Source organism: Ranitomeya imitator, chromosome 1 (genome assembly GCF_032444005.1).
Source record: "Ranitomeya imitator isolate aRanImi1 chromosome 1, aRanImi1.pri, whole genome shotgun sequence".
NCBI classification, from domain to species: Eukaryota; Metazoa; Chordata; class Amphibia; order Anura; family Dendrobatidae; genus Ranitomeya; species Ranitomeya imitator.
This window is the reverse complement of record NC_091282.1, coordinates 363,857,887-363,885,042: the sequence shown is the minus strand read 5'-3', so window position 1 is coordinate 363,885,042 and position 27,156 is coordinate 363,857,887. Positions and strand designations below refer to the sequence as shown.

General features: G+C 42.1%; 1 long non-coding RNA gene across 1 annotated transcript; it reads left to right on the top strand.

Annotated features, from left to right (window-relative positions):
- The first annotated feature begins 2,112 nt into the window (after positions 1 to 2,112).
- On the top strand, positions 2,113 to 27,006 carry LOC138657794 (uncharacterized). The gene is made up of 4 exons (XR_011317188.1): positions 2,113 to 2,244; positions 9,286 to 9,357; positions 22,056 to 22,172; positions 26,839 to 27,006. It is a non-coding gene; the product is annotated as an uncharacterized lncRNA (long non-coding RNA).
- Positions 27,007 to 27,156: the final 150 nt, after the last annotated feature.

The following is a 27,156-nucleotide window of genomic DNA, read 5'->3' as shown; positions in this document are numbered from 1 at the left end:
ATTTTTTTCATATTTTTAAAAACATTTTTTTTTTACTTGTGCCATGCTTCAATAGCCTCCATGGGAGGCTAGAAGCTGGCATAGCCTGATCGGCTCTGCTACATAGCAGCGATCATTAGATCGCTGCTATGTAGCTGAAATGCAGGTGTGCTGTGAGCGCCGACCACAGGGGGGCGCTCACAGCAGGCCTGCATCAATAACCATAGAGGTCTCAAGGACCTCTATGGTTACCTTCCTGATGCATCGCCGACATGATGACATCATTTCCGGCCGCCCGGCCGGAAGCGCCGGTTAAATGCCGCTGTCTGCGTTTGACAGCGGGATTTAACAGGTCAATAGCGGTGGGTGAATAGCGATTTCACCCGCCGCTATTGCGCGCACATGTCAGCTGTACAAAACAGCTGACATGTCGCGACTTTGATGTGGGCTCACCGCCGGAGCCCACATCAAAGGGGGAGACACGACATGCGCCATACTAGTATGGGGCATGTCGTGAAGGGGTTAAAGGACCCAATCCTGTCCTTCTGCACAATCTCTCCCTAAGTGCTGCTAACAACACTATTTATTATAACTAGCCCTAAGATAGACTGTTGTTGTACTTGAAAGAAATGTAAATGTGATTGAATCCCTGGCTAATATGCAGCTACAATTCTGTCCCTCTCTCATCAGCACCTCTCCCTACACTGCTTGTTTCCGGGGTACAGGGTGACAAGCATGGCGTCACAGGTCTTATATATACCTGACGACTTTATGCGGCCAGCCAATCACAGTAATTGCACAACCAAGAAGGCTATGGCTTTACAGTGACTGGCAGGTAATTCCCACATGATTATTGGCTATCTAAAAAGTGCCAAACATGCGGGATGGGGACACAAGCTCCGGTCTGAGCATTAAAAAAAATACTCGTCAAATAACGAGCATCCCGAGCACACTGATGCTCGATCGAGTCACAAGTAGTGACAAGCATGCTTGCTCATCACTATTAAAAATGTATTGGATGTGGTTTTAAGCAGTTTGAGGGGTGTAATTTTTACAGTGATGCAATTTTTAGGTATTTTCTATCATACAGGTCCCTTAAATTCACTTAATATGTGATGTGGTGCCTTAAAACTGTTTTTTAAATTTTTCGTGGAAAAATTAGGAATTGCTGATAAACTGTTATCCTTTCTTACTTTTTAGCAAACAAAAATGTTTCAAAAACTGTGCTGATGTGCAGTATACATGTTGTAAATGTTATTTATTAATTCATTTTGTGTGACATAATTTTCAGGTTGATGGGCATAAACATGAAAAGTTTGAAAATTGCTAAATTTTCTGATATTTTCCTAAATAAACACAAGTCATCTTGAACAAATGTTACCACTATCATGAAGTACAAAGAAAAACATTCTCAGAATCACTGGGATACATTTAAGCGTTCCAGGGTCATTACCTCATAAATTAACACTAGTCAGAAATGGAAAAATTGGCTAGGTCAGTGAAAACAGCCTTGGGGCTGAAGGGATAAAACACTTTTATAATTGGTATCCTGTTACCAGAATGTGATTCCAGTCTTAATTGAGTGAATTTAGCTTTCCTAAAGTTAAAGGTTTTTGCATTCCCCCTTTATAGTTTTTTTTTATATAATATGAACTATAAAATAAATCCCAAAATGTAGTCTACATTTTTTTTTAAAAGAAAAGATCATTCTGTGATCATTTGTTCATTTTGACACTACTTTGTGAAAAGTAATATGTGGAATATCATTGGTGTGAACTATTAAGAAAAGCTTGTCTTTCAATTTCTTAGCTTTGTCAAGACAGGAAAGATAAATTTATATGTTTTTTTCAATTTACATCATATGGAAGAAGGTAAACTGTAGCCGATATTAAGGTAATTTCTTCTTCTTTTTTTTTTTTTTTACTGTGGGGCCGTGATCCAACTATGGTTTCTGAAATTTGTCATCACTAATGCATGTATTTGGTCTTTGTGTTACTCCAGGTGAGAAGCCCGCCACAGCTCCCCAAGTGTTTGCGTTGAAATTTAAAGAGGATGTCTCCTCCATCGCCTGTTTGGCAAAAGATTTCTACCCCAAGGATATTGAACTTTATGTTAATAAAACCAAACAAGAAAATTTTAGTACAATTTTATCTATGGAAGGATTATACAGCGCGGTCAGTATAATGAATGTGAAGTATGACAACTTTATATGTGAAGTCAAACAGCCCGAAATCTTGGTACTAAACACAACTGCAATTTCAAGAGGTGAAAATATGTTTCTACTTTTTATCTGACATTTTTCTAAATCAATATTTTTCTTTTTTAATTTGATTATTTTACTTTTATATCTGTCAGATCCAAATCTACATAATATTTCAATCATGTATAAATTAAGGAAAAGTGCAGCACAATGACCATTCGCCTTGTTAAAAAAATAAGCCTGTACTCACCTGAGGTGCCACTGCCTTTCTGGTGATGTTGGCTCCATCTTGGAGCTTGATATTGTTATGTCATGTAAGCCCTGAAGCCTCTCAGCGGCCCCTTATGGTCTTCTTCACTCTTACTTTCTGCAGACGAAAATTGACAAAATTGATGCTGTCCCACCTCCAAAGGATGTCAATTACATCCAAAAGAAGTGAGATTGAAGTGGCCCATTAGTGGATTGCAGTGCTCACGTGACATAACAACGTTACAAGAGCCTTGTAGTCATTACAAGAGCCCTGGGAGACCTTGCACCATGTCGCTGAAAAAGCAAGCTATTCTACGAAAATTCGTTATCAAAAAGTCAAATAGTGCTCTATCCCTTCCGAATCTCGAAGTGTGGCTAAGCAGTACTGTACAACCACATATGGGGTATTGCCACGTTCAGCTGAAATTGTGTGATACATTTTGGTTACATTTTTATTTATTTCTATGTGTCAAAATGTAAAATCTAAGGCTAAAAAAAAAATGTGGGTAGTAAAAATATAATTATTTTGTCTTTACCGCCCAAAGATATAAAATTCTTTAACAATATGAACAATGCACCCTAAGACACCCTTCACACATCCTGGTTATTTTAGCACTGGAAAAGCCAGTACTGGTGAGGTCCGTGGTCCGTGTTCATGTGCCATTCATGTTTATGTATGTGACATCTTTGTAATATCCGTGTGTCAGTGTGACACATATGGAATGAAATGCAGCATAGAAATTAAAGAGTGCTATGTATTAAAGATGTTCAAAGATAGAGATAGTGACGAACAACATGATAGGTAAATAAATAGATGTGTTTTCTATTTCTAATTAAATTAATTAAAAAAATGGCGTGGACTTTCTTGTGTAATTTTCTTAACTAGCAGAGAGAAAGCCAACTGCTGTGGCTGATATTAATAATCTGGTGAAGGGAACATTTGCTCTAATGGTTTCTAGGCTATTAATAACAGCTCACAGCTATTTTCTTAGCCTTCAGTGGTTAGTTTATAGAGGGACACCAGAATTAATTACATAGGGTCCCCCTATGAATTCTAACCAGCAAAGGCTAAAAATACAGCTGTGAGCTGAAATTAATAGCTAGGGAAGGGGTGATATATTTATTGGCTCCCTTCCCAAACTGAGTGTGTGCGTTCAGTGTTTACGCATACCGCGATCTCCTGGGAGCGTCACTCTGTGAGGCCCAGACTGCGCTTGCGCTTGCGCAGTCTATAAAGGCTTCGGACAGAGTGACGCTCCCAGCGTTATATTATAGATGCCATGCAATGCTGCTCTGGGAAATTAAGCACCAGAATCTTAATATGAAGAGACTGTGTTTCAGGGTGTTGGCAGTTCAACACATGAGATTTGATTTGCCTAGATGAGAGGCTTAAGACTGGGATCTAAGGGGTAACATTTTTCCTTGTGTAGAGTTGCATGCCAGGCCTGGCATGTCAGAGTGAGGAGGCTTATAAGCCATACAATGTTCCTTTGGGAAACTTAGTATGCAACTTGCCTCTTCAGAGATGAAGAGGAATTGTACTCTAGTGTCACCTATTGGAAATATCAATTCTGAAAGTCAATATTGACTCTTTAACAAGTCTTGTGGAATATGACTTAGGATAAACACTAAACCAGAATCTCATTTTGCAGACATGGTGTTTTGGGATGCTTCCCTCATCAGTGCAAAGCAATAGATAGATCTGATTGGCTAGTTGAGAGGCTTAGGCTTGTGGATAAGATTGTAGTCCCCATACAGTTTTGCTGATAGTCAACAAAATTGGATGATGAATCTTTATTCCCTCTCCAAATAAAACATAAATCATCTATGTAATGCCTATGGTAGATATGTTTTATCATAAATGGAAAGCGGGGGCAGCAATGTAATGGAACAATCGTGGTGACACTCCTCAAAAGTTAAATGGTGTCTCCATTTTTTTTTTTCAACATGACAATGCCAGACCACATGTTGCTTGTTCTACTATGAACAGCCTCCATGGCCAAAAGCATATCTCCCAATTATCCAAGAAGAAAAAGAGGGACAGATCATGCAACATGATTAGTAGCGTAATTTTAGGCAACACCTACTCATTTACTGTACCATTTAATTCTCTTCAGAAACATAAAGAAAATATTAGAAAGGGATGAATGAATTATTTAAAAACTAAATCCCAAAAACATGTCAAAGTTGCATTATTTTCAGCATTTTTTCGGTACATTGTATGGAAAAATTGATGGTGTCATTCAAAACTATCACTCATTCAATACAAAAAAAACTGTAGGGCTTTAGCAATACAAAAACTAAAAAGTTATGGCTCTTAACTCCTTTCTGCCATTGGACGTACTATCCCGTCCATGTGACCTGGGACTTAAAGGGACACTGTCACCTGAATTTAGAGGGAACAATCTTCAGCCATGGAGGCGGGGTTTTCGGGTGTTTGATTCACCCTTTCCTTACATGCTGGCTGCAATATTGGATTGAAGTTCATTCTCTGTCCTCCATAGTACACGCCTGTACTTTAAGCCCCGGATCACTGTGATCAAACATGATCACAGCATTCCGGTGGCATGGGGAGCATCGCGAAGGGTGGGGGCTCCCTGCGTGCTTCCCTGAGACCCTCAGAACAATGTGATGTGATCGCGTTGTTCCGAGGGTCTCTTCCTGCCTACTCCCTGCAGGCCCCTGGATCCAAGATGGCTGCGGGGTCCTTCTGGGTCCTGCAGGGAGGTGGCTTGCCAGTGCCTGATAAGAGCAGGCGCCAGCAAGCCTCCTGCACTGCCTGTCATATCGCTGATCTGACACACTGCTTTGCAAAGTGTCAGATCAGCAATCTGACATGATATAGTGATGTCCCACCCTGGGACAACGTAAATAAGTAAAAAAAAATAACGTGTACAAATATTTTTAAAAAATTCCTAAATAAAGAAAAATAAATATTTTTCCAAAAAAATACATACGTTTATGTAAATAAAAAAAAAACAGTAAAAGTGCACATATTTAGTATCGCTGCTTCTGTAACGACCTGACCTATAAAACTGTCCCACTAGTTTACCCCTTCAATGAAAACTGTAAAAAAAAAGGCAAAAAACAATGTTTTATCATCATACCGCCAAGCAAAAAGTTGAATAACGCGCAATCAAAAAGACAGATATAAATAAACATGGTACCGCTGAAAACATCATCTTTCCCCGAAAAAAAAAGAGTCGCCATACGGTGTCATCAGCAAAAATATAAAAAGGTATAGCCCTCAGAATAAAGCGATGCAAAACTAATTATTTTTTATATAAAATAGTTTTTATTGTATAAAAGCGCCAAAGCATAAAAAAGATATAATTGAGGTATCGCTGTAATCATAATAACCCAAATAATAAAACAGCTTTATCAATTTTACCACACGCGGAACGGTATAAACGCCCCCCCCCAAAAGAAATTCATGAATTGCTGGTTTTTGTTCATTCTGCCTCCCAAAAATCGTAATAAAAGCGATCAAAAAATGTCATGTGCCCGAAAATGCTACCAACAAAAACATCAACTCACAAAATGTAGAGACAGCTGGACGGCACCACCGCTCTCAAACACAGTGTGAACTGCTCACCTGCAATGGAGGTTCAGACTTCTGATCACGGGTGCCTTGGCAGAAGCAGTAGACAGTCAATGCGGTATAAAGAAGAAAAGAGCCGGCACTCACCGATCATCCGGAACAGGTACCTTTATTGAAGTGCGGTTAAAACATCTTCACGGCCGGGGGTGCTAAACAAGGAGAGCGGCAAGCATGACATGCTCATGACATGAGTGCCCTTTTCTTCTTTATAAAAACATCAACTCGCCCCGCAAGAAACAAGACCTCAAATGATTCTGTGGGCCAAAATATGGAAAAATTATAGCACTCAAAATGTGGTGATGCAAAAACTATTTTTTGCAATAAAAAGCGTCTATTAGTGTGTGACAGCTGCCAAACAAAAACCCGCTATAAAAACCCGCTATAAATAATAAATCAAACCCTCCTTTATCACCCCATTAGTTAGGGAAAAATAATAAAATAAAAAAAATGTATTTATTTATATTTTCCCATTAGAGTTAGGGCTAAAGTTAGGCTTGGGGCTACAGTTAGGGTTAGGGCTAAAGTTAAAGTTAAGGTTGGGGCTAAAGTTAGGGTTAGGGTTGAGGCTAAAGTTAGGGTTAGGGTTGGGGCTAATTTTAGGGTTATGATTACATTTACGGTTGGGATAAGGGTTGGGATTAGGGTTAGGGGTGTGTTGGAGTTAGGGGTGTGGTTAGGGTTGGGATTAGGGTTAGGGGTGTGTTGGGGTTAGGGTTGCGCTGGGGTTAGGGGTGTGGTTAGGGTTGGGATTAGTGTTAGGGGCGTGTTCGGGTTAGGGGTGTGGTTAGGGTTATGGTTAGGGTTGAGATTAGGGTAAGGGGTGTGTTCAGGTTAGGGTTGGAGTTAGAATTGGGGCGGTTTCCACTGTTTAGGCACATCAGGGGCTCTCCAAATGCGACATGGCGTCCTATCTCCATTCCAGCCAATTTTGCATTGAAAAGTCAAACGGCACTCCTTCCCTTCCGAGCTCTGCCATGCACCCAAACAGTGGTTTACCCCCACATATGGGGTGTACTCAGGACAAATTGCACAACAACTTTTTGCATCCAATTTCTTCTGTTACCCTTGGGAAAATAAAAAAATGGTGACAAAAAGGTCATTTTTGTGAAAAAATATGATTTTTTATTTTTACAGATATACATTATAAACTTCTGTGAAGCACTTGGTGGGTCAAAGTGCTCACCATACATCTAGATAACTTCCTTAGAGGGTCTACTTTCCAAAATGGTGTCACTTGTGGCGGGTTTCCACTGTTTAGGCACATTAGGGGCTCTCCAAACGCAACATGGTGTCCTATCTCAATTTCAGCCAATTTTGCATTGGAAAGTCAAACGGCGCTACATAACTCCCTAGCAAAAGAAAAAGTTGGCTCCAAAATTGTGCTGATGTAAAGTATTTTGTGTGACATATCTCTGGGATTTAAGGGCATGAAAATTAAAAGTTGTAAAATTGCAACATTTTTGCCAAATTTCTGTTTTTTCACAAATAAACGCAAGTATTGTTGAGGAAATTTTACCACTAACATGAATTACAATATGCTATGAGAAAACAATGTCAGAATCACTGAGATCCATGCAAGTGTTCCAGAGTTATAACCTCATAAAGGGACAGTGGTCAGAATTGTAAAAATTGGCCCGGTCATTAACATCCAAACCACCCTTGGGGGTTAAGGGGTTAAAAGAGGGACCAGGAAAAATGAATTAAAAAATTGGCCATGGCAGGAATGGGTTAAAGTTCTTGTCCAGGCTTAGGATAATAGTCTGCAGCCACTTTTTGTGACGGCTTATTTGTGAATGGTTCAGCTTCTCTGAATTCACTTCTATGGAGAGAAACCAAACATGTCTAGTCGACGTGTGACCACAAATCTGCAAATTGCATTAGTGCGGTTATGGGACTGCCTGCTCACATTAACAATACCAATAAATCATGACATTACAAACCGTTCTAATCAGCTCTCCTCCTCTCATAGCACTGTCAAGTTTGTTGAACTACCTCTTCTCCCCACACTGCCAGTCCAGAGCTTTGTCAATAATCACACCTAAGTCTGTTTTTCTCAAAATATGCTTTCAGAACAACAGATAAAAGTGTAATGCATCTCTGTACAGGCAGTGAGGGGTCAGTTCAGTAAAGCTGACAATGCTATTAAATGAAAATAGCTGACAGAAGGGTTTATAATGTGACACAGTGAAACTCAGCTGTGCTACCCTCTCGCCCAGAGGTACATCTGAAAGATGTGACTCATTTGTGTTTCAATCTCCCAACACTCAGGAGATCAGAGCTGTATCATTACATCTAACACACAGAGAAACAAAAGGCTGGGTTCACATTGCGTTATGGTAGTCCGTTAGACGGACTGCGTTACACCGTGGCATAATGTGGTGTAACGCAATCCATTAACCCCTATTATCGGACGCATCACCAATGCATGCTATAATCTGCATGCGCTAGCGATGTGCCGTCATTCAGTGATGGAGCCTTGGATGCGGGCTGCAGCGTCTGAGGCTCCGTCACCGCTAGCACAGATGAATCATCTGGGCTAGCGGTATAACATAATGCGCTTGCGTGTATGCTATAGCGTTAATGCAGCCCATCAATGCTATGTGTTGAACGGGCTGCTTTAACGCAATGTGAACCTGGCCTAAGCTATGGTGGAGGCATTTTCTTTTTGTTTTTGCCTGCTTATTATTGGGCAACTCATAAAGTGAGAAAAAGTACATGCCTCCAGTGAAAACTCTGAATTGGTCTTAAAAAAGTTAACTCATTAGGTGCCAAATATTTTGATTGTTATTATACCCGTAATATAGAGATGGAATAAATAAAAAAAATTATTTCACTCTGCAGCTACAATAACATTATGTGTCCATGTGACCTCCTCAGAGGAAAATGGACATGGTATTGTATTAAAGCCAGATGGCTTCTACTCACATACTGTAAATTGTCATACAGTGCTGAAATATTACTGATATTCAATGCTAAAATAGTGCAGCTATGCAGTTCCAAAATAAACACAGATCTAGAGGTTTCTGCTGACACGTTTGCTACTAAAAGCTACAGGCAGACAGCATTGTAATATTTAATGATGTGGATGTGGTAAAAGAATTTTGAGCTATGTATCAGGAAAATAAAATAAAGAACATTATAACATGTATTTTATGATTAATTGGCACAACAAACAGCAACCTATTGATAAAAGTGGCACTATTTCTGACTAAACTCAGTCAAACTAAAACGATTCTCTTTATGATTTGTTACACAGGTTTTGATAAAGGATCTAAAGGTGAATCATCTTCAGCAGGCAACATTTATGAGAAATCAGATAACAGTACACGTCAGTATGGTTTTTTGCTTAATGTATTTCATTCATACCTGTTCTAATATGAAATAATATCTTCATAGAGTAAGAGGATTTGAACTCTGACACCACCAATTGGATGTAACTAGGGATGAGATGACCTGAGCAAGTTCGGGTAGCTTTGGTCGGGCACCAAAACTGAAACCCCATATGAGTCAATCAGATCCTGAGGTTTTGTGCTGTAAAACAGCTGTAAAATGGTCATACCAAGGGCTAGGGGTTTGCAAAGAGAAGCAAAATGGGTTTAAGAGCAGGAAAATGACTTAAAATAACAGAATAATAAAAAGTAATAATCTTGAGCCAGGAAGTGGAGGTCCAAGTGGAGGAGTGGAGCAGTGCCTTGCATGCGTATTTTACTGTACTTGTTAAGAAATAAACAAACAAATCCCATCTTTTTTTATAACCAGCCAAGGGAAAGCAGACAGCTGATTTTATTATGCTGGGATAGGTCCAACATCCATGGACTATCCCAGCCCTTAATATCGGCCCCCAACTTGCTGCTGTGCTTTTGCTGGTTATTAAAAATGGAGGGACTCTGAAAAAAGGAAGGGTCCTTCATATATTTGATAACCAGCTAAGGCAAAGCAGACACCTGAGGGCTGATATTAATAGGCTGGGAAGGGCCATGAATATTAGCCTCATCCCAGTCTAATAACACTTGCCCTAAGGCCCGCAGAAATGGCACATCCCTTATACAGCCCTGGCAAAAATTAAGAGACCACTTCAAAATGTTGAGTTTGTCTGATTTTTCTCTTTATAGGTATATTTTTGAGTGAAATGTAAATTGTTCGTTTAGTCTATAAACTTCTGACAACATGTCTCTGAATTTCCAAGCAATAAATTTTGTATTTTTTTCTGACAAAGAAAAATGGTCAAAATTGAAAGAAATCAGTGCTTTTAGACCTCAAATAATCCAAAGAAGACAAGTTCATAATCATTTAGAAACAACATTACAAATGTTTTAACTCAGAAAGAGTTCATAAATCAATATTTTGTGGAATAACCATAATTTTTAATCACAGCTTTCATGTGTCTTGAGATGCTTTCCACCAGTCTTTCACACTGCTTAAGCAGTTCTTCTTTGTTTGATGACTTGTGACTATCCATCATCCTCTTGATTACATTCCAGAGTTTTTCAATGGGGTTCAGCTCTGGGGATTGGGCTGCCCATGACAGCATTTTGATGTGGTGTGTTATGGCTGGCAATCAGGCAACACAGCGTGCAGTAATCAGCGCACATACAGAGATCTGGCAATTACCAAAAACAATAGGACGAGCTCTGAGACGTGGAATCTCTGTAGACTGCAGTACCTGATCTATCCTCACACAACTATAAGCAGCAGTGGATTGCGCCTATCACTACCTATGCAACTCGGCACTGCCTGAGGAGCTGACTAGCCTGAAGATAGAAATACAAGCCTGACTTACCTCAGAGAAATACCCCAAAGGAATAGGCAGCCCCCCACATATAATGACTGTTAGCAAGATGAAAAGACAAACGTAGGAATGAAATAGATTCAGCAAAGTGAGGCCCGATATTCTAGACAGAGCGAGGATAGCAAAGAGAACTATGCAGTCTACAAAAAACCCTAAAACGAAAACCACGCAAAGGGGCAAAAAGACCCACCGTGCCGAACTAACAGCACGGCGGTGCACCCCTTTGCTTCTCAGAGCTTCCAGCAAAAGATAATAGCAAGCTGGATAGAAAAAACAGAAAACAAACTAGAAGCACTTATCTAGCAGAGCAGCAGGCCCAAGGAAAGATGCAGTAGCTCAGATCCAACACTGGAACATTGACAAGGAGCAAGGAAGACAGACTCAGGTGGAGCTAAATAGCAAGGCAGCCAACGAGCTCACCAAAACACCTGAGGGAGGAAGCCCAGAAACTGCAATACGACTTGTGACCACAGAAGTGAACTCAGCCACAGAATTCACAACAGTACCCCCCCCTTGAGGAGGGGTCACCGAACCCTCACCAGAACCCCCAGGCCGACCAGGATGAGCCACATGAAAGGCACGAACAAGATCTGGGGCATGGACATCAGAGGCAAAAACCCAGGAATTATCTTCCTGAGCATAACCCTTCCATTTGACCAGATACTGGAGTTTCCGTCTAGAGACACGAGAATCCAAAATCTTCTCCACAATATACTCCAATTCCCCCTCCACCAAAACAGGGGCAGGAGGCTCCACAGATGGAACCATAGGTGCCACGTATCTCCTCAACAACGACCTATGGAATACATTATGTATGGAAAAGGAGTCTGGGAGGGTCAGACGAAAAGACACCGGATTGAGAATCTCAGAAATCCTATACGGACCAATAAAACGAGGTTTAAATTTAGGAGAGGAAACCTTCATAGGAATATGACGAGAAGATAACCAAACCAGATCCCCAACACGAAGTCGGGGTCCCACACGGCGTCTGCGATTAGCGAAAAGCTGAGCCTTCTCCTGGGACAAGGTCAAATTGTCCACTACCTGAGTCCAGATCTGCTGCAACCTGTCCACCACAGAATCCACACCAGGACAGTCCGAAGACTCAACCTGTCCTGAAAAGAAACGAGGATGGAACCCAGAATTGCAGAAAAATGGAGAGACCAAGGTAGCCGAACTGGCCCGATTATTAAGGGCGAACTCAGCCAACGGCAAAAATGACACCCAATCATCCTGGTCAGCGGAAACAAAACATCTCAGATATGTTTCCAAGGTCTGATTGGTTCGTTCGGTCTGGCCATTAGTCTGAGGATGGAAGGCCGAGGAGAAAGATAGGTCAATGCCCATCCTACCACAAAAGGCTCGCCAGAACCTCGAGACAAACTGGGAACCTCTGTCAGAAACAATATTCTCAGGAATGCCATGTAAACGAACCACATGCTGGAAGAACAAAGGCACCAAATCAGAGGAGGAAGGCAATTTAACCAAGGGCACCAGATGGACCATTTTAGAAAAGCGATCACAGACCACCCAAATGACCGACATTTTTTGAGAAACGGGAAGGTCAGAAATGAAATCCATCGAAATATGTGTCCAAGGCCTCTTCGGGACCGGCAAGGGCAAAAGCAACCCACTGGCACGTGAACAGCAGGGCTTAGCCCTAGCACAAATTCCACAGGACTGCACAAAAGCACGCACATCCCGTGACAGAGATGGCCACCAGAAGGATCTAGCAACCAACTCCCTGGTACCAAAGATTCCTGGATGACCGGCCAGCACCGAACAATGAAGTTCAGAGATAACTTTACTAGTCCACCTATCAGGGACGAACAGTTTCTTGGCCGGACAACGATCAGGTTTATTAGCCTGAAATTTCTGCAACACTCTCCGCAAATCAGGGGAGATGGCAGACACAATGACTCCTTCCTTGAGGATACTCGCCGGCTCAGATAACCCCGGAGAGTCGGGCACAAAACTCCTAGACAGAGCATCCGCCTTCACATTTTTAGAGCCCGGAAGGTATGAAATCACAAAATCAAAATGAGCAAAAAATAACGACCAACGGGCCTGTCTAGGATTCAAGCGCTTGGCAGACTCAAGATAAGTAAGGTTCTTATGATCAGTCAAAACCACCACGCGATGCTTAGCACCCTCAAGCCAATGACGCCACTCCTCGAATGCCCACTTCATGGCCAGCAACTCTCGGTTGCCCACATCATAATTACGCTCAGCAGCAGAAAATTTCCTGGAAAAGAAAGCACATGGTTTGAACACTGAGCAACCAGAACCTCTCTGTGACAAAACCGCCCCTGCACCAATCTCAGAAGCATCAACCTCGACCTGGAACGGAAGAGAAACATCAGGTTGACACAACACAGGGGCACAGCAAAAACGACGCTTCAACTCCTGAAAAGCTTCCACGGCAGCAGAAGACCAATTAACCAAATCAGCACCCTTCTTGGTCAAATCGGTCAATGGTCTGGCAATGCTAGAAAAATTACAGATGAAGCGACGATAAAAATTAGCAAAGCCCAGGAATTTCTGCAGACTTTTTAGAGATGTCGGCTGAGTCCAATCCTGGATGGCCTGAACCTTAACCGGATCCATCTCGATAGTAGAAGGGGAAAAGATGAACCCCAAAAATGAAACTTTCTGCACACCGAAGAGACACTTTGATCCCTTCACGAACAAGGAATTAGCACGCAGTACCTGGAAAACCATTCTGACTTGCTTCACATGAGACTCCCAATCATCTGAGAAGATCAAAATGACATCCAAGTAAACAATCAAGAATTTATCCAGATACTCACGGAAAATGTCATGCATTAAAGACTGAAAAACAGATGGAGCATTGGCAAGTCCGAACGGCATCACCAGATACTCAAAATGACCCTCGGGCGTATTAAATGCCATTTTCCATTCATCTCCCTGCCTGATTCTCACCAGATTATACGCACCACGAAGATCAATCTTAGTAAACCAACTAGCCCCCTTAATCCGAGCAAACAAGTCAGAAATCAATGGCAAGGGATACTGAAACTTAACAGTGATCTTATTAAGAAGGCGGTAATCAATACACGGTCTTAGCGAACCATCCTTCTTGGCTACAAAAAAGAACCCTGCTCCCAATGGTGACGACGATGGGCGAATATGTCCCTTCTCCAGGGACTCCTTCACATAACTGCGCATAGCGGTGTGTTCAGGTACGGACAAATTAAATAAACGACCCTTAGGGAATTTACTACCAGGAATCAAATCGATAGCACAATCACAATTCCTATGCGGAGGTAGGGCATCAGACTTGGACTCTTCAAATACATCCTGAAAGTCCGACAAGAACTCTGGGATGTCAGAAGGAATGGATGACGAAATAGACAAAAATGGAACATCACCATGTACTCCCTGACAACCCCAGCTGGTTACCGACATAGAGTTCCAATCCAATACTGGATTATGGGTTTGTAGCCATGGCAACCCCAACACGACCACATCATGCAAATTATGCAGTACCAGAAAGCGAATAACTTCCTGATGTGCAGGAGCCATGCACATGGTCAGCTGGGCCCAGTACTGAGGCTTATTCTTGGCCAAAGGTGTAGCATCAATTCCTCTCAACGGAATAGGACACCGCAAAGGCTCCAAGAAAAATCCACAACGTTTAGCATAATCCAAATCCATCAGATTCAGGGCAGCGCCTGAATCCACAAACGCCATGACAGAATACGATGACAAAGAGCACATTAAGGTAATGGACAAAAGGAATTTGGACTGTACAGTACCAATAACGGCAGAGCTATCGAACCGCCTAGTGCGTTTAGGACAATTAGAAATAGCATGAGTAGAATCACCACAATAGAAACACAGTCTGTTCAGACGTCTGTGTTCTTGCCGTTCTACTTTAGTCATAGTCCTGTCGCACTGCATAGGCTCAGGTTTACTCTCAGACAATACCGCCAGATGGTGCACAGATTTACGCTCGCGCAAGCGACGACCGATCTGAATAGCCAAAGACATAGACTCATTCAAACCAGCAGGCATAGGAAATCCCACCATTACATCCTTAAGAGCTTCAGAGAGACCCTTTCTGAACAAAGCCGCGAGTGCAGATTCATTCCACAGAGTGAGTACTGACCACTTCCTAAATTTCTGACAATATACTTCTACATCATCCTGACCCTGGCATAAAGCCAGCAGATTTTTCTCAGCCTGATCCACTGAATTAGGCTCATCGTAAAGCAATCCCAGCGCCTGGAAAAATGCATCAACATTACTCAATGCAGAATCTCCTGGTGCAAGAGAAAACGCCCAGTCCTGTGGGTCGCCGCGCAAAAAAGAAATAATAATCAAAACCTGTTGAATAGGATTACCAGAAGAATGAGGTTTCAAGGCCAAAAATAGCTTACAATTATTTCTGAAGCTCAGGAACTTAGTTCTGTCACCAAAAAACAAATCAGGAATCGGAATTCTTGGTTCTAGCATCGATTTCTGATCAATAGTATCTTGAATCTTTTGTACATTTACAACGAGATTATCCATTGAGGAGCACAGAGCCTGAATATCCATGTCCACAGCTGTGTCCTGAAGCACTCTAATGTCTAGGGGAAAAAAAAGACTGAAGACAGAGCTAAGAAAAAAAAAATGATGTCAGGATTTCTTTTTTCCCTCTATTGGGAATCATTGGTGTGGCTCCTTGTACTGTTATGGCTGGCAATCAGGCAACACAGCGTGCAGTAATCAGCGCACATACAGAGATCTGGCAATTACCAAAAACAATAGGACGAGCTCTGAGACGTGGAATCTCTGTAGACTGCAGTACCTGATCTATCCTCACACAACTATAAGCAGCAGTGGATTGCGCCTATCACTACCTATGCAACTCGACACTGCCTGAGGAGCTGACTAGCCTGAAGATAGAAATACAAGCCTGACTTACCTCAGAGAAATACCCCAAAGGAATAGGCAGCCCCCCACATATAATGACTGTTAGCAAGATGAAAAGACAAACGTAGGAATGAAATAGATTCAGCAAAGTGAGGCCCGATATTCTAGACAGAGCGAGGATAGCAAAGAGAACTATGCAGTCTACAAAAAACCCTAAAACGAAAACCACGCAAAGGGGCAAAAAGACCCACCGTGCCGAACTAACAGCACGGCGGTGCACCCCTTTGCTTCTCAGAGCTTCCAGCAAAAGATAATAGCAAGCTGGATAGAAAAAACAGAAAACAAACTAGAAGCACTTATCTAGCAGAGCAGCAGGCCCAAGGAAAGATGCAGTAGCTCAGATCCAACACTGGAACATTGACAAGGAGCAAGGAAGACAGACTCAGGTGGAGCTAAATAGCAAGGCAGCCAACGAGCTCACCAAAACACCTGAGGGAGGAAGCCCAGAAACTGCAATACCACTTGTGACCACAGAAGTGAACTCAGCCACAGAATTCACAACAGTGGTGGTCTCTTAATTTTTGCTAGAGCCATATGTGCCAATTCTGGCTCTTCTCGATTGCCCTGGTGCATTGCCAATCAATGGTTTTGGGATTGATGTCAGCTGTGTAATGTCCGCTGACATCAACCCAGGGCTTAGTAATGGAGAGGCATCTATCACACATCCCCATTATTAACCCTGTAGTTAAAATAAATAAACACACACAAACAAAAGTCCTATATTTTTAAAAATCACTCTATGACAATTTCCCTCTTTCCCCATTTATTATAGAAAAAGGAATCCACTGGTCCGGCATAATCCAAATGGCGGTCCCACAACAATTAACGTCTTCTACTTCGTCAGCCAGTGTATGGTTACACTAGAGCAGTAGCCACTCTATACTCTGAGAGACCCAACCACTGTGAACTGAGATAATCTTACTGACGTCACCTCAGTTCACTGTGGCCTGTTCTCACGAGGGTAGCGCAAGTGTGGGACTGGTCAGCGGTAATGTCACTGATCATCATTTCGGCTTTCTTGATGCCCTCGTTAGAACTGGCTCCTGTGTACTGAGGTATCCTTACAGGTATTACCTCAGTTTACAGTAGTACAGTGAGGATTTCAGCGTGAGACCTGGCAGTGGCTGCTGCTCCAGTGTATGGAGCTTCATTCTGACACTTAGGCTTGGCTCTTCCCGATTGCAATCAGGATATTGGTTTTGGGGTTGATGTCAGCTGTATATTGTCTGCTGAGATCAAGCCCAGGAATTAGTAATAGAGGGGTGTCTATCAGACACCCCCATTACTAAACCTGTATTAAAAGAAATAAACACATATGCAAAAGTCCTTACCTTAATTGTAAAAGGCACTTCCCAACAAAGTCCCTCTGTAACCCATTTATTACCCAAAAAAGTACTCCACAAGGTCTGATGTAATCCAAATGGAGGTCCCATGACAATCTCTGTCTTCTTGTCTTTTTCATCCGGTGTATAGAGCTGTGTTCAAAGAACAAATTTCCATACACTGGAGCACAGACCACTGCCAAGTCTCACACTGTAATCAGCGAGATCTGGCTGCCAAACCTGAACAATAACATAAACATACAGTAAGGTGTCCAGTGCGAACTTTACAGTATGGCTTTGTTCATCCCTTGATGTAACAATGCTAAATGTAATTATTTTCCCATTAATGAGGCTTGATATATGACTTAGGATAAGAAGTCAAACCAGACACTCCATTTACAGGCAACTGTTTCAGCATTTTGGCCCTTATCAGTGCAAACCAGAAGATCTGACTAGCTGAAAGGTCTCTGACAGGGTTCTATTAGGGAATATTTTGCTTTGTGGGGAGTGTCAAGCTGGAGTAAGGAGAGTTATAGGCCATGCAATGATCTTTTAGGAATTTAAAAATGCAAATAGCCTCTTCAGAGAGGAACAAGACTTTTACTCTAGAGCTACCTATAGGATGTAGCAACAAGTCAATATTGACCCTTTAATAAGCCTTGCCACATGACTTAGGATAAAAACAAAACCAGACATTCCATTTGTGGACACATATTTCAGAGTTTATGCCCCAGTGCAAAGCAAGAAATCTGATTTGGCTATGGGAGAGCTCTCTGACTGGGATTCTAAGGAGCACCACGTATTGGATGTAGCCATCCTAAAACTCAATATCAACTCTTTAATAAGCCTTAACTTAACAAAAGACGATACCCTGGAAATACATATAGTCAATCCCAGAGCAAGAAAGGGTGCTAGACAATAGCAGGGACAATGGGGCAACTCCCATAATAAATAGTTCCTATAGAGAATTTCGGAGTGTAAAGCCCCAAAACCATATAAGAAATTACAAGATCCACTTAAGGGAAAAAGTGCTGGACTTCTGTAATACCTTGGAGCTGTGACTGGGGGCAATCTATGTGACATTATTAAAACTTTTGAGATCATTTACTTGTATTAAGGTTGCCCCACTTGCAGTTTCTGGGAGTGACAGCCCCCGGTACATTTAGCATGATATACAGGTACTTATGTTTACAAGCTTGGTGTGAATAGTTGCATAGAACAGCACAGTGTCATATGGTGCCGTTGTGCTGTTCTTTTCTGTCATCACCACCTATCCATCATCATTACTGAATTTTTATATATTTTTTTGTAATTATTGAATACAAATTGTGTACTTTTTCACTTAAGTGGATCTTGTCATTTCTTCTTATATGGTTTTGGGGCTTTAGGGTACTTTCACACTAGCGTTTTTTTAAATCTGTCACAATGCGTCGTTTTGCAGAAAAAACGCATCCTGCAAAAGTGCTTGCAGGATGCGTTTTTTTCCCCATAGACTTCTATTGACGACGCATTTGTGATGGATTGCCACACTTCGCATCCGTCTTGCGACGGATGCGTCGTGCTTTGGTGGACCATCGGGAGAAAAAAACGCTACATGTAACGTTTTTTTCTCCTGACGGACCGCTTTTTCCGACCGCGCATGCGCTGCCGGAACTCCGCCCCCACCTCCCCGCACCTTACAATGGGGCAGCGGATGCGCCGGAAAAATGCATCCGCTGCACCCATTGTGCAATGCAGCAAACGCTAGCGTCGGAATCTCTCCCCGACGCATTGCGACGGGGAGATTCCGACACTAGTGTGAAAGAAGCCTTACACTCCAAAATTCTCTATACAGGTCCTTCTCAAAAAATTAGCATATAGTGTTAAATTTCATTATTTACCATAATGTAATGATTACAATTAAACTTTCATATATAGATTCATTATCCACCAACTGAAATTTGTCAGGTCTTTTATTGTTTAAATACTGATGATTTTGGCATACAACTCCTGATAACCCAAAAAACCTGTCTCAATAAATTAGCATATTTCACCCATCCAATCAAATAAAAGTGTTTTTTAATAACAAACAAAAAAACCATCAAATAATAATGTTCAGTTATGCACTCAATACTTGGTCGGGAATCCTTTGGCAGAAATGACTGCTTCAATGCGGCGTGGCATGGAGGCAATCAGCCTGTGACACTGCTGAGATGTTATGGAGGCCCAGGATGCTTCAATAGCGGCCTTAAGCTCATCCAGAGTGTTGGGTCTTGCGTCTCTCAACTTTCTCTTCACAATATCCCACAGATTCTCTATGGGGTTCAGGTCAGGAGAGCTGGCAGGCCAATTGAGCACAGTAATACCATGGTCAGTTATCCATTTACCAGTGGTTTTGGCACTGTGAGCAGGTGCCAGATCGTGCTGAAAAATGAAATCTTCATCTCCATAAAGCATTTCAGCCGATGGAAGCATGAAGTGCTCCACAATCTCCTGATAGCTAGCTGCATTGACCCTGCCCTTGATGAAACACAGTGGACCAACACCAGCAGCTGACATGGCACCCCACACCATCACTGACTGTGGGTACTTGACACTGGACTTCAGGCATTTTGGCATTTCCTTCTACCCAGTCTTCCTCCAGACTCTGGCACCTTGATTTCCGAATGACATGCAAAATTTGCTTTCATCAGAAAAAAGTACTTGGGACCACTTAGCAACAGTCCAGTGCTGCTTCTCTGTAGCCCAGGTCAGGCGCCTCTGCCGCTGTTTATGGTTCAAAAGTGGCTTTACCTGGGGAATGCGGCACCTGTAGCCCATTTCCTGCACACGCCTGTGCACGGTGGCTCTGGATGTTTCCACAACAGACTCAGTCCACTGCTTCCTCAGGTTCCCCAAGGTCTGGAATCAGTCCTTCTCCACAATCTTCCTCAGGGTCCGGTCTCCTCTTCTCGTTGTACAGCGTTTTCTGCCACATTGTTTCCTTCCAACAGACTTACCATTGAGGTGCCTTGACACAGCACTCTGGGAACAGCCTATTTGTTGAGAAATTTCTTTCTGGGTCTTACCCTCTTGCTTGAGGGTGTCAATGATGGCCTTCTTGACATCTGTCAGGTCGCTAGTAGTGTTGAGCATTCCGATACCGCAAGTATCGGGTATCGGCCGATACTTGCGGTATCGGAATTCCGATACCGAGATCCGATACTTTTGTGGTATCGGGTATCGGTATCGGATACATAGACATGTGTAAAATAAAGAATTAAAATAAAAAATATTGATATATTTACCTCTCCGGCGGCCCCTGGTGAGTCCGCGGGTAACCGGCAGGCTTCGTTGTTCAAAATCAGCGCTTTTAGGACCTGAGAATCACGTCCCGGCTTCTGATTGGTCGCGGGCCGCCCATGTGACCGCCACGCGACCAATCACAAGCCGCGACGTCACCGCAAGCTATAAGCGCGCTCATTTTTGAAAAATGAGCGCGTTAATGACTTTCAAAGACGTAGCGGCTTGTGATTGGTCGCGGCCACGCGACCAATCACAAGCTGCGACGTCACCGCAAGCTATTAATGCGCTCATTTTTAAAAATGAGCGCGTTAATGGCTTTCAAAGACGTAGCGGCTTGTGATTGGTCGCGTGGCTGCGACCAATCACTAGCCGCGACGTCACCGCAAGCTATTAACGCGCTCATTTTTAAAAATGAGCGCGTTAATGGCTTTCAAAGACGTAGCGGGTTGTGATTGGTCGCGGCCACGCGACCAATCACAAGCCGCTACGTCTTTGAAAGTCATTAACGCGCTCATTTTTAAAAATGAGCGCGTTAATAGCTTGCGGTGACGTCGCGGCTTGTGATTGGTCGCGTGGCGGTCACATGGGCGGCTCGCGACCAATCAGAAGCCGGGACGTGATTCTCAGGTCCTAAAAGCGCTGATTTTGAACAAAGAAGCCTGCCGGTTACCCGCGCTGAGTTCAGGGGCCGCCGGAGAGGTAAATATATCAATATTTTTTATTTTAATTCTTTATTTTACACATCCCTATGGATCCCAGGGCCTGAAGGAGAGTTTCCTCTCCTTCAGACCCTGGGAACCATGAGAATACCTTCCGATACTTGATGTCCCATTGACTTGTATTGGTATCGGATATCGGTATCGGCGATATCCGATATTTTTCGGGTATCGACCGATACTATCCGATACCGATACTTTCAAGTATCGGACGGTATCGCTCAACACTAGTCGCTAGTCTTACCCATGATGGGGGTTTTGAGTAATGAACCAGGCAGGGAGTTTATAAAAGCCTCAGGTATCTTTTGCATGTGTTTAGAGTTAATTAGTTGATTCAGAAGATTAGGGTAATAGGTCGTTTAGAGAACCTTTTCTTGATATGCTAATTTATTGAGACAGGTTTTTTGGGTTATCAGGAGTTGTATGCCAAAATCATCAGTATTAAAACAATAAAAGACCTGACAAATTTCAGTTGGTGGATAATGAATCTATAATATATGAAAGTTTAATTGTAATCATTACATTATGGTAAATAATGAAATTTAACACTATATGCTAATTTTTTTAGAAGGACCTGTAGGTACTCTTTAATAAACCTTGGCACAATAAGAAGCCAAACCAGACATTTCATTTGCAGACACAATTTCGGAGTGTTTGACCCTCCTCATTGCAAAGCAAAAAATTTGATTTGGCTATATAAGACGCTTCTGCCTGGGATTTTAAGGGGGAACTTTTCTTCTTGCGGAGAATGTAAAGCTGGCATAGGGAGACTTATAGGCCATGCAATGCACCTAATGGAATTTAAATATGAAAATAACCTTTCACTCTTTAAAAAATAAAACAAATACGATCATGATATTCTAAATAGATTTAAATTAACTAACAACAGCTTAGAAAATAAAACTATTAAACAGTCACCTATGAACAAAATATCTCAGTTTACTAAATGAATGAAATGTAATAAAACAGAATGTTATTGTTTTCTCCCTATCAGCTCAATGCATCAAGCAAATGAATACCCTTTCCTTAATTGTACTGGGAGTAAGGACATTGTTTATTAAAATTATGGCCTTAAATCTGCTCTTGAGTGTGAAAATCTTTATATTGTAAGGTGAGTAACTCATACAAACTAAAGAAAAAAATGCTTTTTTTAACTCCACAAGAAAGTTACAAGCAAGAGTGTTACGAAAAGAACAGACTCTGCTTTAACTTATATTTCAAATTAAGCACCATTCCACTGTGACCGCTTGTGTGAGAAGCACAAATGTCTAGACATTTGTGCTTCTCACACAAGCGGTCACAGTTCCCCAGCCATCTGTATTAGATGCGTTTCCCGTCGGTGACACCTGGTTAAGTGAATTTCCCTGCCTAGTTCTGCATACCAGCAAACGGACATCTCTTGAGAAAGGCTCTTTAGCCGAAACGTTGAAAAATTATATACAGTGGGGCAAAAAAGTATTTAGTCAGTCAGCAATAGTGCAAGTTCCACCACTTAAAAAGATGAGAGGCGTCTGTAATTTACATCATAGGTAGACCTCAACTATGGGAGACAAACTGAGAAAAAAAAATCCAGAAAATCACATTGTCTGTTTTTTTATCATTTTATTTGCATATTATGGTGGAAAATAAGTATTTGGTCAGAAACAAAATTTCATCTCAATACTTTGTAATATATCCTTTGTTGGCAATGACAGAGGTCAAACATTTTCTGTAAGTCTTCACAAGGTTGCCACACACTGTTGTTGGTATGTTGGCCCATTCCTCCATGCAGATCTCCTCTAGAGCAGTGATGTTTTTGGCTTTTCACTTGGCAACACGGACTTTCAACTCCCTCCAAAGGTTTTCTATAGGGTTGAGATCTGGAGACTGGCTAGGCCACTCCAGGACCTTGAAATGCTTCTTACGAAGCCACTCCTTCGTTGCCCTGGCGGTGTGCTTTGGATCATTGTCATGTTGAAAGACCCAGCCACGTTTCATCTTCAATGCCCTTGCTGATGGAAGGAGGTTTGCACTCAAAATCTCACGATACATGGCCCCATTCATTCTTTCATGTACCCGGATCAGTCGTCCTGGCCCCTTTGCAGAGAAACAGCCCCAAAGCATGATGTTTCCACCACCATGCTTTACAATAGGTATGGTGTTTAATGGATGCAACTCAGTATTCTTTTTCCTCCAAACACGACAAGTTGTGTTTCTACCAAACAGTTCCAGTTTGGTTTCATCAGACCATAGGACATTCTCCCAAAACTCCTCTGGATCATCCAAATGCTCTCTAGCAAACTTCAGACGGGCCCGGACATGTACTGGCTTAAGCAGTGGGACACGTCTGGCACTGCAGGATCTGAGTCCATGGTGGCGTAGTGTGTTACTTATGGTAGGCCTTGTTACATTGGTCCCAGCTCTCTGCAGTTCATTCACTAGGTCCCCCCGCGTGGTTCTGGGATTTTTGCTCACCGTTCTTGTGATCATTCTGACCCCACGGGGTGGGATTTTGCGTGGAGCCCCAGATCGAGGGAGATTATCAGTGGTCTTGTATGTCTTCCATTTTCTAATTATTGCTCCCACTGTTGATTTCTTCACTCCAAGCTGGTTGGCTATTGCAGATTCAGTCTTCCCAGCCTGGTGCAGGGCTACAATTTTGTTTCTGGTGTCCTTTGACAGCTCTTTGGTCTTCACCATAGTGGAGTTTGGAGTCAGACTGTTTGAGGGTGTGCACAGGTGTCTTTTTATACTGATAACAAGTTTAAACAGGTGCCATTACTACAGGTAATGAGTGGAGGAAAGAGGAGACTCTTAAAGAAGAAGTTACAGGTCTGTGAGAGCCAGAAATCTTGATTGTTTGTTTCTGACCAAATACTTATTTTCCACCATAATATGCAAATAAAATGATAAAAAAACAGACAATGTGATTTTCTGGATTTTTTTTTCTCAGTTTGTCTCCCATAGTTGAGGTCTACCTATGATGTAAATTACAGACGCCTCTCATCTTTTTAAGTGGTGGAACTTGCACTATTGCTGACTGACTAAATACTTTTTTGCCCCACTGTATGTCCCATCAAAGTATACAGAACGATCTCTTTTTGTTTTTGGAAATTCCATTTTGATTAATAAAAATTCCTTTTGGACTTATAGTGTGCCGGAGTTTCTCTTATATTTGGTTCTCCTAAATCTGGCATTATTCCTTCTTGGTTCCAACGCCTTGTTCTTGTGATACAGCTCCTTTTTCCCTGTATGTAATTATCGTCTTATTAGCCAAAAGGGTGTTGTCCTCAAGAAGACACTCATACAGAGAAGTTCAGGGCCATGCCCACTTGGCTAAAAAGATTAGCTTTATACACAAAAAAGAGAAGGCCATATCTCAGGAATGGAGAGAAGCAAAGCACAATAGAAGAAAAATGCCAGTTTGAGGAGAACTGTCATATTTACAACATGTAAAACATTATATATTTAACAGGTGACAGGTTCTTGTTAACATGAAAGAGTTCCCAAATTAGCTGCTTGTCTACACAACAGAGAATGGCTTCAATAGTAGTTATCACCTACTTCAAGCTCTAATAGCTTCCTGCAGCACTGCAAATACAAGAAGCGGAGACTAGTCATGCTCAATCAGCAGAAGAAACAAATCCCAGATCTGCACTGCCCCATAGTACAACATTGGGCTGAGTGTTATTCGATAAAACATTGGATAGCATTCAGCCATGTTAGACGGTCATGTGAGCGAGCCCCACAGTGGATGTACAAGCAGTGCAGCCTGCCGTATTCTGATGGTGTGTAATATACAGAATATTAGGATTTAGTTCCAGCTAGAACTGGAGTGCACTGCTCAGCAATTTTCCACTGTGGGGAAAAAAAAATTAAAAACAGACAAGAGCAGTAGTCAACGTATAAAATTGTTCCTTTATTGTAGTCCCTTAAAACATCGGTCGTTACGTGCATGAAGACGCTTCCACAAGTCTGAATTTAAAGCACTTCAATAAGGGAACGATTTTATACGGTGAGTGCTGCAAGTGTCTGTTTTCTTTTTTGGGATTTAGTTGCGCTTTTTTTTTTCTAGTAGTCATCACGTGATCGTGTGGATGCAATTTGCAATGTTCTACAGAGCAAACACAACTGAAACTCTAGTCATCATGTGTTTGCAAGTATGTAAATCCCATACTTGCTGTCAATAGAGCCGAATCCTGAGGCCGGGATCACACACAGCGAGATACGGCCGAGTCTCGCAGGTTAAAAACAAGCTCTGGCACCGGCACTCCGGAGCGGAGCGTGCGGCCGCACAGCAATACATGGAGCCGCACGCTCCGCTCCGCAGTGCCGGTGCCAGAGCTTGGTTTTAACCTGCGAGACTCGGCTGTATCTAGCTGTAGTGTGACTCCAGCCTAACAGTGTTTATGTTACACACCAGTAAGGTATGTATGCTATTTATGTATTTTTTTTAGTCAAATATAAGAAAAGATGCAGAATAGAAATATAAACACTATGGGCCCAATATATTATTGCAATATCAAATATTTTTGTCTAGCTTTTATAGTTTTTTTGCTTGATTTTCATTTGGACCTATTTTTTTAATTTAATTTGCACCTTTTTAAAGCCCATTTTATGTGTTAATATTTTAATTTGTGCAAAATTCATTAACCATGTTTAAAATCATAAAGGGAGCAGGGAAAAGGATTAGTGGTGCCTCACTGGAATCCAAATGAACACAGGTGCCAAGGATAAGTGGTTGGATACCACTCAGTAGCAATAGCAAAAAAGGAAAAAAAGGTTCCAGTGCCAGGAGTCTCTTCATAAAATCTTCTATGACTAAAGTTACCTTCACACTAAACGACGCTGCAGCGATCCAGACAACGATCCGGATCGCTGCAGCGTCGCTGTTTGGTCGCTGGAGAGCTGTCACACAGACACCTCTCCAGCGACCAACGATGCCGGTAACCAGGGTAAACATCGGGTTACTAAGCGCAGGGCCGCGCTTAGTAACCCGATGTTTACCCTGGATACCATCCTAAAAGTAAAAAAAACAAACGCTTCATACTTACCTTCGGCTGTCTGTCCCCGGCGCTGTGCTTCTCTATAATGACTGTGAGCACAGCGGCCGGAAAGCATAGCGGTGCTCACAGTGAGTACAGAGAAGCAGAGCGCCGAGGGACAGACAGCCGAAGGTAAGTATGAAGCGTTTGTTTTTTTTACTTTTAGGATGGTATCCAGGGTAAACATCGGGTTACTAAGCGCGGCCCTGCGCTTAGTAACCCGATGTTTACCCTGGTTACCAGCGAAGACATCGCTGAATCGGTGTCACACACGCCGATTCAGCGATGTCAGCGGGAGAGCCAGCGACCAAAGAAAGTTCTGGCCCTCTAGCCCCGACCAACGACATCACAGCAGGATCCAGATCACTGCTGCGTGTCACACTGAACGATATCGCTAGCCAGGACGCTGCAACGTCACGGATCGCTAGCGATATCATGTAGTGTGAAGGTACCTTAAGAACTTTTTTCGAAACACGTCAGCGTTTAGGGGCTGTGTCCCCGCATGATGTTTTCTTTCTTGACATGAGAATAAAATACTGAAGATTTTATGAAGAGACGCCTGGTGCTGGAACCTTTTTTCTTTTTTGCTATTAACCATGTGTGTTGCTTTAAATAATTTAGTACACAAAATATAAACAAATCACAAGGCAGAAAATAAGAAATGTGATTAATCGGACCGTATGCTTTTTTTTCTTGGTTTCAGATTGACCTCTCTGTGCATGAATCCAGCCTAATGCTTATCTATCTTTCCAGATTCCAGTCTGTGCATATTTTGTATTCCTGGGCTTTATGTTTCCACATTAACATATTGACAAATCTGCATTACCATCTTGGACAAGGGCAGTTAGCTGCTGAACAGTATATGAGCCGACTCTGTTGACATCCCTAAGAGCATCTTTAAGCCTTAATTATTTTCCTATTTTATGCATTATAATATTGTAATCTAAAAGTATAAAGTGATAATAAAGATTATCTCTCTGATTTCCTGGCATGGCTCTTTTAGTGAATACTTGTATTCCACATGAAATAACAAATTTCTTACTACAGTCTTGGCCAAACATTTTGAGACTG